Source organism: Gobius niger, assembly GCF_951799975.1.
Source record: "Gobius niger genome assembly, chromosome: 18".
Taxonomy (NCBI): domain Eukaryota; kingdom Metazoa; phylum Chordata; class Actinopteri; order Gobiiformes; family Gobiidae; genus Gobius; species Gobius niger.
Genome location: NC_136869.1, coordinates 6,148,112 through 6,161,292, shown reverse-complemented (window position 1 = coordinate 6,161,292; position 13,181 = coordinate 6,148,112). Strand labels below are relative to the sequence as shown.

Genomic DNA, 13,181 nt, shown 5'->3' with positions numbered 1-13,181 from the left:
TCCATTTAATCTCGCTGCTGCAATTTAATCTGCACCTAAACCACAGAAGTGAAAGTTTTAGGAAAGTTCAGAGGGAGGCCACACAGAATGTTCTGGCTGGATACAGTATATAATTTATTTTTTGCGATAGTCAGTAGTAAGTGTACATCCCAAACTATTCTGCTTACTATCCATCCATCCTCTTCGACAGGAAACATCCAAATACATCACATTGAAACAACATATTTTAAAAGAGTTTGGAGATACCACTTCACTATTACTCGGCCCATTTTGCAGCTCTTTCCAGTCAAAAGAAGCACAGAGCTGAAAGGTTGTTTTCCCCCATCTCAATTCTTACTCTGAGAATTGACAAGAGAAAACGATCCCGTGAACGAAGGCTTGAGTGTGACAAGTGCCAGCAAATAAGAAGGAAGAATACCAAGTAATGCTTTGTAAATAAACCCGTGCCAGCGGAGGACACGATGTAAGGGACGGCCAGCCCACACGGGAATAAAGAAGACAATGGTGAGTCAGTGATTTTAAATTAGAGATGAGCCTGAGTGCTCCGTGATGAGCCAAAGACTGAAGGAGGAATGTTGCAGCTACAAGATGTTTTTAGGACTTGAAGGATTAACAAGACTTGATTCTAGAAAATTACATCCCTGTCCACACAAAGTCAAGCTCAGGACTAAATGCCAAAATGCTTTATCAATCCAACGTATCATCCTGAATATAACATGAAACTGCTGTTTTGGGGGTCGGTAAACAAACACTTTCTAGGCACAGGTGACACTGCAGAGTTAACCTCGATCCAGTCTGTGTTTTTGGTCACTGATGCTTTTTCTGCTTTAGTCCCTTGAACTGTGAAGAATAAATTCACCTCCTTGTCTCGTCTGTAGATCGTACATTTATTATTATGTTTTTTTATTTGAGCATCTGAGTTCCACAAAGTTCTTCATATTTATTATTATTCATTTATGATTCACATAGTCTACAGCGCATACACTATCTACAGCAGACCTGGGCAAACCCCGGCCCGTGAGACGATTCAATCCAGCCCACGACTTGTAGAGCATAAATTCCAGAGTCTGTGAAAAAGGAAAAGTAAGTCTCATTCCCATTCCTGTGTGGAGTTCTAGGGGGCAGCTAAAATAAAAATAAAAGGAAAGAATTCCACACGTGTCCAGCAGAGGGCACTGACATAATGAGAGATCAGGATATAAACAACACATTGTAGCCACGTGGGATATGGACAGTCTGCCCCTGGGTGGCTGTGGCTACAATTGTAGTTTACCACCACCAAGTGTGGAGTGAATGAATAATGACTACAGTGTAGGCCATTTATTTGAGGCTTACAGTCCTGTCAGGCTCATTATTATTCATTTATTGAAAAAAAGTTTCCTCAATAGTATTTTCCCAATTAACACATATACTCCTCATATATATTTGGCTCCTGCTATAGTGCGCTTCATTTCCCACAAACTCAGCGCAGAGGTGCTTTCAGTGCGATGGTAGAAGTTAACAAGGATAAGAAATTGAATAACCTAAAGAATGATGCACACACAGGCACGTCCTTGGCTCGACATGGCTAAATATTTACAGAAAAAAATAGTCCTACTAAATAACAGTAGGTATCAGATATTCAAAATAGACAATTTAGTGTAATATACTATAGGATAAAGAGCAGAATAAGTTTGAGTTATTGTTGGTGCGGCCCTCCGACTCAATTCAGGATTCTCATGTGGCCACTTATGAACATGAATTGCCCACCCCTGATCCACAGTCTTGATCAATTTGCACACAGGCAAAGAAATGATTAGCGTTTTGTTATTGTGTGGATATAGACTTCTTATTGACTTTGAATATGGGGAGTGAAGGTGAGAGAACTATTCATTATGAAACCAAGAGTGTACCTTGGCCTTTCAGAGCGCTCACAGATGGCAGCGATAAAGAGCTTTGTGTTTGAAAACGAAAGATTGGCCAGTAAATCAAGAGCATCGCCTTTTTGACTTCGCTGTGGTCTTATTTTATCATTTTTATGTAGATGCTTTCATTGGGACTGCGATTTTGCTTTCTCCAACAATCCGCATTACAACAAACCCACATTGCCACGAAGTAAACAGAAATAAACCGCGTGGTGTTAGCTTTTAACTGTTCTTTCTAAAAAGTCCAGTTCTGCCAAGGTGTTTTCATACACACATATAGCACAATAAACACTGACCTATATGAAAAAAACACGTCATTGTAAACTTTGTGTTGTGAGCTTGAGAACAGAGGGTCGCCTGTCCTCACAGTAAGACATGCTGTTAGCCGTTAGCTTGAATACAAAACACCAAAGATCACAACGGCGCGGCGGAGCAGGGACAGCGCTATTCATCATGCCATGCCGTTTGATCTACGAAGGACACTCACTCAATAATAATTTCTTATTGTGTCCGCGGAGAATTAGGGTCTTGCCTTTCTACAACAGGGTCAGCGTTTTAGGCTAATGCAAACTTTTCACTGGCCTCATTTCCCCTGGGCATCGACCTTTGGAGTTAAATCCACTCCACACTTCTCTCATTGTGAGCTATTTGATCTTAAAAGGCGAGCGCTCATTAATATTGATAATGCTTGTTTTGTTTTTTTCTTTCCATTTTATTTTACGGCGAGCTGCTCCTAACTCGACTCGACCTGTTCATTAGATGGAGGAGCCCTCACATGTTCAGACCCTCCAGACTTTTTACGCTAATTAGAAAAACCCACTCGACTGGAAACCTCTTTAAATCTGCAATATTTTTCACTTGGATTTGTCCGCCGTGTGACTCCGTGTTTTGTACAGCCTTGAACTGAACAGGCTGGTGTCAGAATACGTTATAGTCAGCCTACTTTGATACATATTACAGCCAGCGTCCTATCAACGGTTCAAGAGATCAATGGCGCGCAATTTCTCCTCGGGGCGTGATGCTGCCTTTTTTGTGCAACGGGAGCCAGCCGCTACTGAAGCTCGTGTTTAAAGTCAGGAGGGGAAGAGCAGAGGAGAAAAGTTAAAGACCAAAATACAGCCTTTAAAATATTGCAATATCTGCTGTTGATCATTTGGAAAAGACGTTGAGGTTGATTCCTTCATTTTGTAAGATGAAGCATTGGCAGTGACATAAGTGACGGAGAAAAACGCGCCTGCATGAAAGGCTAATCCACCAGCCCCCCGTCTGCTTTAACGCAGAATGAGTGGAATCTGTAGCGCATTGATGGCGTGTATAGGATCTTGGACAAGTGGCCTGGGTCGCATTGGGTCGTTTCAGCCTGCAGTCTGAACATATGCATGCCAGTGAGGCGAGACACTGCAGGTGAATAGGAAAAAAAAGGGTATTTACCTATATCAATTTGAAACTTTTGCTGTAGATCACTGGCATAAATGTGAGAAAAAAATACATTGCAAGTTTTCTGTCATTTTATCTTTTAATATAAGAACAAGGTGTTTTATGCCTAAAAATGCCCCAAATTTCCCATCTTTTCGGCGCCGAAATCTGAATAATGAATAGAGCAACATTCAAATTTATGGTTTCATTTTATTGATGAATGAGTTACCAAGACTTTCTCAGAGGGGATTTTGGATATCTTGTTTAGTTTTAAAATAAGCTGTTTTTTAGTGGAAAAATGTGTAAAAATTAAATTATCACCTTATTTTTTGACATTCAAAACTCAATAAATGGGGCTAGGGATTAAATCGTACAAAATCCCTCTGAAAAAATCTTCCAATTATTGTTCAGTCCAAGGCTGGAAAGTTTGAAGTCTTTAGGTCCTACTGACGTGGACATAGTGTCGCCACAATGACTGAAAAATGTGTTTTGAGAAAAAGGCCCTTGAAATTGCATTGTCCCATATAAGTCTATGGGCAAACATTGAATCAGCGCAATATTTCAACATTTCAAGATTTGGTATATTTTCTGTTTCCGGGTGAAACCTTATATGTTCAGAAACCAATTTGGCCCAAAACCTGAAAACTGAAAAAATTGAGTTTTGCCTGTAATGTCTCCCCTTATTAAAGTATCACGACGTGTTAGTCTGTGAAAATAACATTAATTCTCAGTGCACATGCCCCAAACTCCCCATCCAATTAAGCCAATTAAGGGAACATCGGCCAATCCTATTTCTGAATATGACCAACACATTCTGCAAGCATTTGGGTTAATATACTACAGTATCAGGTCAGAACTCAGTGATTTTCTTTGAATATCATCTCGGCTACTAAGGGCCCGATACTCCACCTGCAACAACAGTGTTAGCACAGATGAGACATCTTGCGTGCGAACAAACAGTGCATGTGTGGCCGGGGCAAAGGGGCGTGGCTTAGAGAGAGGGGGTCGACTGAGACGTGGTGTGAGTGCAACCCATAGACTCATCTTTCCACTAACATCGTACTTCCTTGAGCATCTGGGCTACATCATTTGGAAGCTCTCGCAGGACAAACTACAAACTCGGGCAAAGCGAAGATTCAAGGAACGTATAGCGGAACACAAATATGCAATCCGCACACAAAACATGAACTATCCCATGGCCAAGCTCTTCGAATCTGCGGGACACTGTAATCCTAGTACTTTAAAAGCCGTGGTCATTGAAGTTGTACCACCTAATAAAAGAGGCGGAGACAGATTCAAGCTCCTTCTAAAACGCAAGACTTTTTAGATTCATAAACTTCAGGCCACTTGTCATCCTGGCCTGAATGACGTACTCTCTGTGGTTCCTACACAACTGTCGTCCCCAATCTAGCGGGTCCATTAATGTTCGTTCGATTTTATTTGTGCTCATGTACTATTGTGATGTCATGTTCCGGATCTCTTCCTTTTTCTCTATTTATCCTCTGCCTACTCAGGATCCTGCAGAGCACCATATCGCTTTCAATTCTGTTGGATCCAGCGAAGAGTGTGGTAGCTTCCAACTTCACGCCGTTTGGAACTATAGGAATACATTGGGAGAGGCCAAATGCTAACAACATCTTGGGTCGTTGTGCGTGGCTGAGGGCACGCACAAAGACCAGACAGGTGTGCATGAACTTGTCTCAGGATCAGGTAAGAACATATCTCAGCATGTAAAAACGGTGGCCTGTTCCTTTAAGTCTCGTCATAGCCTGTGTTTAGGAACAAAAGTTGGAGCCTTAGTTTCTCCTGGGAGAACTCCACCTAACTTACATTTCACGCAGAGCGTCTTTGAAGCACAAGTTGCTCTCTGACGTCTTTAAGTAGCAAGGCGGGTAATAAAGGTTGGAGACCCCTGCGCTAGACTGTCAGCTGAACATAACCCTGCAGATTTTTATCAAAGAATTCACGCAGCACCTCTCAAATTACCACTTATAACACAATAATGCAATTATGACTAAATCATTCAATTCAACAGCTGAAAAGTGACAATGGAAAGTGGTTACATTTAATCTGGGACCAATTTTTATTAACAAAAGATAGATGGCAAGGACTGGAGGTGAACAATAACCCCCCGAAAAAATAGAAAATTACTTAAATATAACAGAAAAATAGACAGAACTGTGTGGCAGCTGTTGCTACTCTTGAATTTTATCGCCGGGTCGGATGAGGCTGTTGTGTGGAGTTTACATTCTCTCTGTGTAGGTTTCCTCTGGGAGCTTTGATTCCCCTACCACTATCAAAACAGTACAATAGGGACTCCTCTGGAACCAGGATGAAAAGGAGCGTCTTTGTGAGAGCTGATCGAGAGTCTGAAATCCATCGTTAAGGTAAAAAAATGTATAAGAAATTGAAACTTCAGGCTGCTCTTGGTAAAAAACCTCATGTGTGCGCCCGTCTCCGAACTCTCAATCTCGCGGGACGTCTCTCTCCTAAACGCTTTTTAATAACCATGAAAGCATCTCACATCAAGCAATCAATACCAATACTACGACTTTAAAGCGGACCGACATGAAAGCGTGTGAGAAATAAAGCACTGTGTTCATATATAATGGAATAATAAAAAATAAAAAAAAAACATCAAAAGTGTTTCACATGTAATTGGTCCGATGTGGCGTTATCTGACAGAATGGCGCTAATCAACAGCTGCAAAAGAGGAGCAACACATCTAAAGAGCAGCAGATATTAAAATTAATTACTCTGTTATCTCCCTGCTTTGAACTGCACTGGCGTTAATTCAGCCCGGCAATTCGATATCCAAGGTGATTATGAGGAAAAGGCTGGGCATTTCTCCTTTTATTTCGTACATAGCTTGCGCATTTCAATAACGTCGCTCTCGATGAGTTGATTTTGATCTTATTCGACGGCAATTCAATAAGAGCACCTTTTTATCCTGCTTTTCCAGCTTCCTGTTTATTGAGAAGCAAACGAGTGAAGAAATGAGTGACATCAATTTGTTTGTAAAGCGTAAAATGTACCTGAGGCATTTATGATTTTATATGAGTGACAAAGTGCTCTGTTATCATGAGTGCTCAGTTATTGTGACTTCCTGTTGTTGTTTTTGCTTAGGGCAGGACTTTTCTAACCTTACATCTCATACCTTACAACATATAATGGATGGCTCCTGACTGACATGATGGGTTGGTTGCACCAGAAGATAATTCAGGCACACCACTACATATTATTATTCTAGCCTGAATAAAATAATATTATCTAATCAAATTGATCTGGAGACCTGTACTGGATTAGTTACCACTAGGCGAATTGAGAAGATGTGGTAGATATATATATAAAAAAAAGGTTCTCTTATATTTGGTTGGACTACAGCTCATATTCACTGTGTTTCATTAACCTCCTAACCCCCACCTTAACTGAGTCCATTTTCTCCTGTTCAGACCTACAAAATCTACTAAAAAACACATTTTAATTGCTTTTGGTCACTTTTCTCCTACTCATTTTGTTCCGTTTCAGTCACACATTTTTGTCACTTTTTCATCACCTTTTTGTCGCGTTCTTCTCGCTCTTTTGCTGCATTTTCATTCTCGTTTTCTGCTCACTTGTGTCGCTACTTTGTCACTTTTTCCAAAAAGCTTTTAGATTTGGATGATTTTTAATATGCTCGGTTCAGGGTAAAAGGAGCAGGCCACCGTTTTTCCATTCTGAGATATGTTCTTACCTGAGCTTAGACGAGTTGATGCGTACCTGTCTGGTCTTTATGCATGCCCTCAGTCACGCAGAATAACCAAAGATGTTGTTAGCATTTGGCCTCTCCCAATGTATTCCTATAGCTCCAAATGGGGGTGAAGTTGGAAGCTACCACGCTCTTCTACAGGCACGCACAAAGACCAGACAGGTATGTATCAAATCGTCTAAGCTCAGGTAAGAGCATATCTCAGTATGGAAAAACGGTGGCCTGTTCCTTTAAGAGGTTAAGCTTCGGCAATGTCAGAAGATCCAGTTTTGCGTTCATTTCTCACCAACATCTTGTATTGATGATGGGAGAGTGCAACCACAAAGCCTTCTCCTGCACATCCCAAACAGTCTCAATGGGGTTGAGATCTGGACTCTGTGGTGGCCAATTCGTCTCATGCTCCTTGAACCACTCTTTCACAACGTGAGCCCGACGAATCCTAGCATTGTCATCTTGGAATACTGCCTAATACAGACAAAATCCGTTATTGGAATAACCTGGTCATTCAGGATGTTCAGCTGATCTCATTCTTTGGGCTCATAGTGCTTCTGAACCAAGACCAGTTACTCGGTTAAGCAGTGTAGTTGCTGAAGTACACATTATTACTATTCACACGCAAATATTAACCTCTTAAAGGGGCTAGATTAAAGTTGGCCATTTTATTCTCACTACTGCCACCTCAGGTCATACGTGTAACTGCAGCCTCTATATTAAGCTCATGCATGACGGCAGTTGTGGTGAATAGGTCTGGGTCATTCTATATGACATTGCTGGAAAATGTAGGGGGAGGAAAATACTTAATTCTTAAACTCCGTATAGTCCTGTTAACCTCCACCTGAAGGAGCACTCCAGTTTGGTTTTACCCAAATCTAAAAGCGTCTTGAAAATAGTGACGGAAAAAGCCACCAAGGAGCAGCACAAAAGTGGCCAAAAAGTTAAAAATATGTGACAAAAAGAAATGTATGAAAAAAGCCACGAAAGAGCAACAAAAGAGTAACAGAAAAGTAATGAAAAAACATGTCAAACAAGTGACAACAATGCGGCAACAACGCAAGGAAAAAGATCCTTCTCGATCAGCTGTACGGGTCTTTGCTTTCAGATGAGGCGCTACACTGGCCTATAGGCTGTCACGTTTTCGATTTGGGTAAAGCTGACCCGGAGAAAAGGCGGCGGTTAAGAGATTAATGCGCCGCCATCGCTCACCGCTCCTGACTGGTTTCCAAATGGCACTGGTTGGAGACAGCGCGAGTTGCTGATCTTCAAAGGCGAAGATAAATACATTAGTGGCTGATTGAGCAAAAATCTAATCTACTCGTGCTGCAAAAGCGCCATCTCATCCGATAACAAAGCAGCTGCGTAATTAGTAAGTTCCATTTAGCATCCACTGGCAAACAGGATCCGAACACATGGGCCAAGGACTGAGAGCCAACTTAGCCCGAGCCAATACGTACATTTTGTTCTGAGTATATAAAGAAACTTGTCTATCAGGCGCATATGCAGGACAATCCCTCTGGGCATGCATCATACCATGGTAGACCTTCAAAGTGGCTCAAAGTTTAGGAAGCCCTTTTTTTTTTTTTTCAATTTAGCCAGCACTGCAGTATTCATGGCGGCCTTTTGTCTCCCCGGTGCCAGATAACAGGGCGCACTATAGACTCTAAATCGTCTTAAAACCCCTAAAAGCATTCTTCTCTATGCATGACGGGTCACGGGCTCCATTGTTTTCAAGTGCAAGAAGGCAAGGCTGCTCTCCGATGGCTCGCAAATGAACAATGTCGGCCGGCGAACGATGAATTTTTTAAAGCCGGAGACTGAATACAAAGACAAAATGGATAGACATTACACTTATGGTGCTATTCTTGTCCGGCAAATCTGCGCTCTTTTTGTTTTTTTTGTGTGAACGTTGATGATTCATTTATAAGCAAAGCCGTGTCAAAATATTGTCAACACAACAGCTCAGGTACACGTTTGCCACTTTAGGAAACAGCAAAAAGAAAAGAATCTCATGTATTTTTTAACTTTGGACTTTCTTTTTGTCTCTCCCCGGCGTCGCTCTATTGTGGTATACGGATCACGTTTTACGGCTTGCGGTGGGGCACTGCAGCCAAATTGGAAAAGAAATGGCTTGCCTTGAGTATAAATCAGGAGTTGAATCAGGCATGTCAGAACCATAAAAGGGAGAAGTCATCTCTAAAATGCCCCACCTGATAATTACAAGCGCCGTGCAGCAGCCAACAGCACACAGCCTTGTAAAACCCATTCCAAAGTTTTGTGTGCTGCATAGGAGAATAGAAGCTAATGGAAGATGGAAGTTAAGCGGGCCACTGCACACTTTCAAATAATTATATAGAATCCCCATCAATTATCCAAAATTATGAGGCAACGTTAAGACTTCCTTTGGAGTTTTACCCATGTTTTAACGTTCCCTTGTGAAAAACAGAACCTAATCTAGCATTTCATACAGTGTGACCAACGATGTAAGGGCCTCAAATCTGATATGTAACCGAGAGAATGCTGCGTGAGTAAATAATGCATGTACGTTTGTTAAGTGATGATGTCATCGCTCTTGTTCCAGAAGCTTTAGCCCTCTTCAATAATGGGATTTAGCTGATCTTAACCTGCTGTAGAACCGATGACAAGTCTCTTTCTAATCTGATGCTTGTCTGGCATCAATGATCATATTATACACAATGCAGGCTTATTATAAACATAAATATATATTTTTGAGTGGACATGCAAAAGCCCTGAAGAAGGTCGAACGTGACTGAAACGCGTTGGCATGTCCACTCAATAAAGGACTTCAGGTATCGGAGTTTTTCTCTTTTTTTTCTTCTTCTTTGATCCTGAAGAGCACCTGACCTTCTTTACAGACAATTCTACCCACTGAAGCGATCACTTTGTTCCTCTCAAAGATACATATATTTTTGTTTTGCCTGGAGAAAAGGTGAGATATGTTATTCTAATTAGGTGTAAAACAGTCTTTTATCCGTTTCAGCAGGAGATTTTGCTGTTTGCCTCTGGAAATCTCAACCGTTCGGACCCGGAAGTCCCGTATTTTCCAGACTATAAGTCGCACCAGCTAAAAAATGCATAATGAAGAAGAAAAAAACATATATAAGTCGCTCCAGCCTTGGCAATTAGCTGGGCCTGGAGGTGTAACTGCACTGTTGACAAGCCTCTCCCGGCAGCACGCTGATCAAGCTCCCATCTGTGAACTCGTTACTCTAGCTGTAGTTCTAGCTTTAAGCTCGGGATTCGCTTTTTTGTTGTCTTCATTGCAGTAAGAGTAACCTCCGCTTTGTTTTTTTTTGCTCACTCCAAACTTTCTGCTACTCCATTATTGTTCATTTGTCACTATACAACCATACAGGAGTAGCAGATACTGGTACACAAGCCAAGAATGCCCCCTAGCGGCTATCAGGGTGAAAATAAAAATGTTGATATATAAGTCGTGCCTGAGTATAAGTCGCACCCCCAGCCCAAACTATGAAAATAAGTGTGACATATTAGTCCGGACAATACGGTACAGCTTATTTTTGTGTGTAATGTCACACTTAACAAACATATGTGACTTGTTTAGCACATGAGCAAATGCCTGATTAATTTCCCTCCCTGGCAATGTATTTAGATTTTACGGTTTTACTGTATTCCTGTTCACTATAGTGACACTCTCTGATCTGTATTTCCTACATTTTATCGGGTAATACCGGGAACAAGAAACTGTCCTCCACATTTTTAAAGCCCATAATCCATCAATCCATCCAATTTGTGCTCAAGGATACAGCGGCGCATGTGGTTCTTAAGAAGATTGCAGAGCGCGGGGGTCAGCGGGAAAATCGCGCTTTTATTCTATCAGGCCATTTTAGAGAGTGTGATGTGCTACGCCGTCCGGGTCTGGTTTGGAAATCTGTCTAAAACAAATGTTTATTTATTGTGACAGTCATTTTCAGACATAAAAATGGAACAGGAAACAGACGTTCAGCAAACAATGTCTATTTCACGTAGCAGGAAATACCACTGTATTTCCATATAATTGTTTCTTTTCCACCGGGTTCCAACTCTACCTCAAACTAGTTCTTGTTAAATCTCAATCTGCAATAAGCGACAACCTGCTCATACAAATTAGGCATTATTTGAACTTCCCTTCTTTGGTATTTGATTTCCTGGATGTTAAAGTATAATGTCACATCTGTTGAAATATCTCACATAGAGAGACATAGGCAGCTCTGTATTGATGCTATGATAAATATTTGTTCTTAGGCAGTCAAATTTTCACAAGAATTAGTCCGACATCAAAGAGAGTCTGTTGGCAGGACCGCACTTCGTTTCGCACATTTGCCCGTAATGTTGTTACTGAGTCAGATGTTCTGTTTACGTTTGTGTTTTTTATTGTTTACGAGTGTTATTTTATGAGCAAACTTTGGGGCGCAGTCTGCAAACACCAGCTGTGTCCAATCCCGGCTCAAACTTCCAGTGGGTTCAGCGAGAGCGAGCATGATGTTTCTGAACAAATGCTTTGAAACTATAAGCCGTGAGAGTCGTGCGTGGATAGAGCTCCTGATCAAAACTGGGTGAGTCATATGTATCAGCGTCGCCTGAATGTGCCTGAAAATATTTAGAACGTAGCCACTAGTTACTGTTTACAAAACTTTGTGGTGGATGTAAAAGAGGTAAGAATGTATAAATCGGGAAAAAAGAACTGGGGTCAACCAAGACACTGTAAATACTGTCCCACAAGGGGGAACTTTGTATGAAATGTTGGGACATTGCCACCAAGAAAACCAATGAGAATAGATTGCTTTTTGTGATTAGTAAACATACTTTGTGGTCATTAGAAAGAAGGGGGGCAGAGACACCTGCGGTGCACCAAAAAATCCAGATGTGGTTTGTAATCTTGCGGAAACATTGACACAGCCTGACTTAAATGGGTCTAGGTTCAGCAATGCTATGACCCCAAAGAATGAGGTCAGCTGAACATCCTGAATGACCAGGTTATTCCATCAGTGGGTTTCTTCTTGTCTGATGGCACGGGCATATTCCAAGATGACTATGTCAGGATCCATCCAGGCTCACATTGTGAAAGAAAGGGAGCGTGAGACGTCATATTCACCCATGGATTAACCACCGCAGAGTCCATATCTTAAAGGAACAAGCCACCGTTTTTCCATACTGAGATATGTTCTTGCCTAAGCTTAGACGAGTTGATGCGTACCTGCTTGGTAGCATCTAACTTCATCCCGTTTGGCTCCGTAAAGAAGAGGAGGAGAGGCTAAATGCTAACAACGGCTTTGGTCTTTTTTGCGTGACTGAGCACACTGCCAGACAGGTACGTATCAACTTGTCTAAGCTCAGATAAGAACACATCTCAGTATGCAAAAACGGTGGCCGGTCCCTTTAACCCCATTAAGAATATTTGGGATGTGCAGGAGAAGGCTTTGCACAAAAAAGTAACACAACACTCCTTTTCAAAATTGCAATACTCTTTCGCAATCTTTCAGGTGATTTCTGTGGCTTTTCAAATTGAAATAGTATTGACTGAGCTACAGAGAAAGGGTTGGGGATCGACTGGGCGCTCCTGAGCCACAGGTCGGACACCCTTAGAGGAGAGCAACACATGCTTGTCTACATAATTCACTGCAGAAAGTGAAAAGGAAAAAAAAAATCTTACTATAAACAAAAGTCCTGCCAAGACTGCAAATGATATTGAGTCTGACTCTGGACTTTGATGACACAGCGGGTTTTAATACTCTGATCTGATTGATTAGTGCCTGGGCTGTGGACTGTAAGTGACAATACTCTTCAGATTAAAGTCTGCGGTGACACTGACGGATGTGGACTCAGACAGTGATGAATGGCTGCAGGCTCCTAAAGATTCACACGCAACAACAGCACTTCTGCTACTTCACTTCTGCTGCTTTGCTCCCATGGGAGGAGAGAAGGAGGTTAGATACACATCGATGAAAGGGTCGGCTGTACCTGGAGTTACTAAAATAACCTACAGTATGTGGGTCTTTTTGTACTCAGCGCTTATTTTCTTCTTTGCACAGAATCTTTACCGACAGGCTTGAATAGCCAGGGCAGTATAGCGTGAAATGGATGTCAAGTCAATCTCG

At 41.6% G+C, this 13,181-nt stretch overlaps 1 protein-coding gene across 1 annotated transcript in view; it reads right to left on the bottom strand.

Moving 5' to 3' along the window:
- The window catches only part of LOC306977686 (cadherin-12-like), a 318,442-nt gene that overhangs the window by 33,352 nt on the left and 271,909 nt on the right, over nt 1-13,181 (bottom strand). The window lies entirely within an intron of this gene.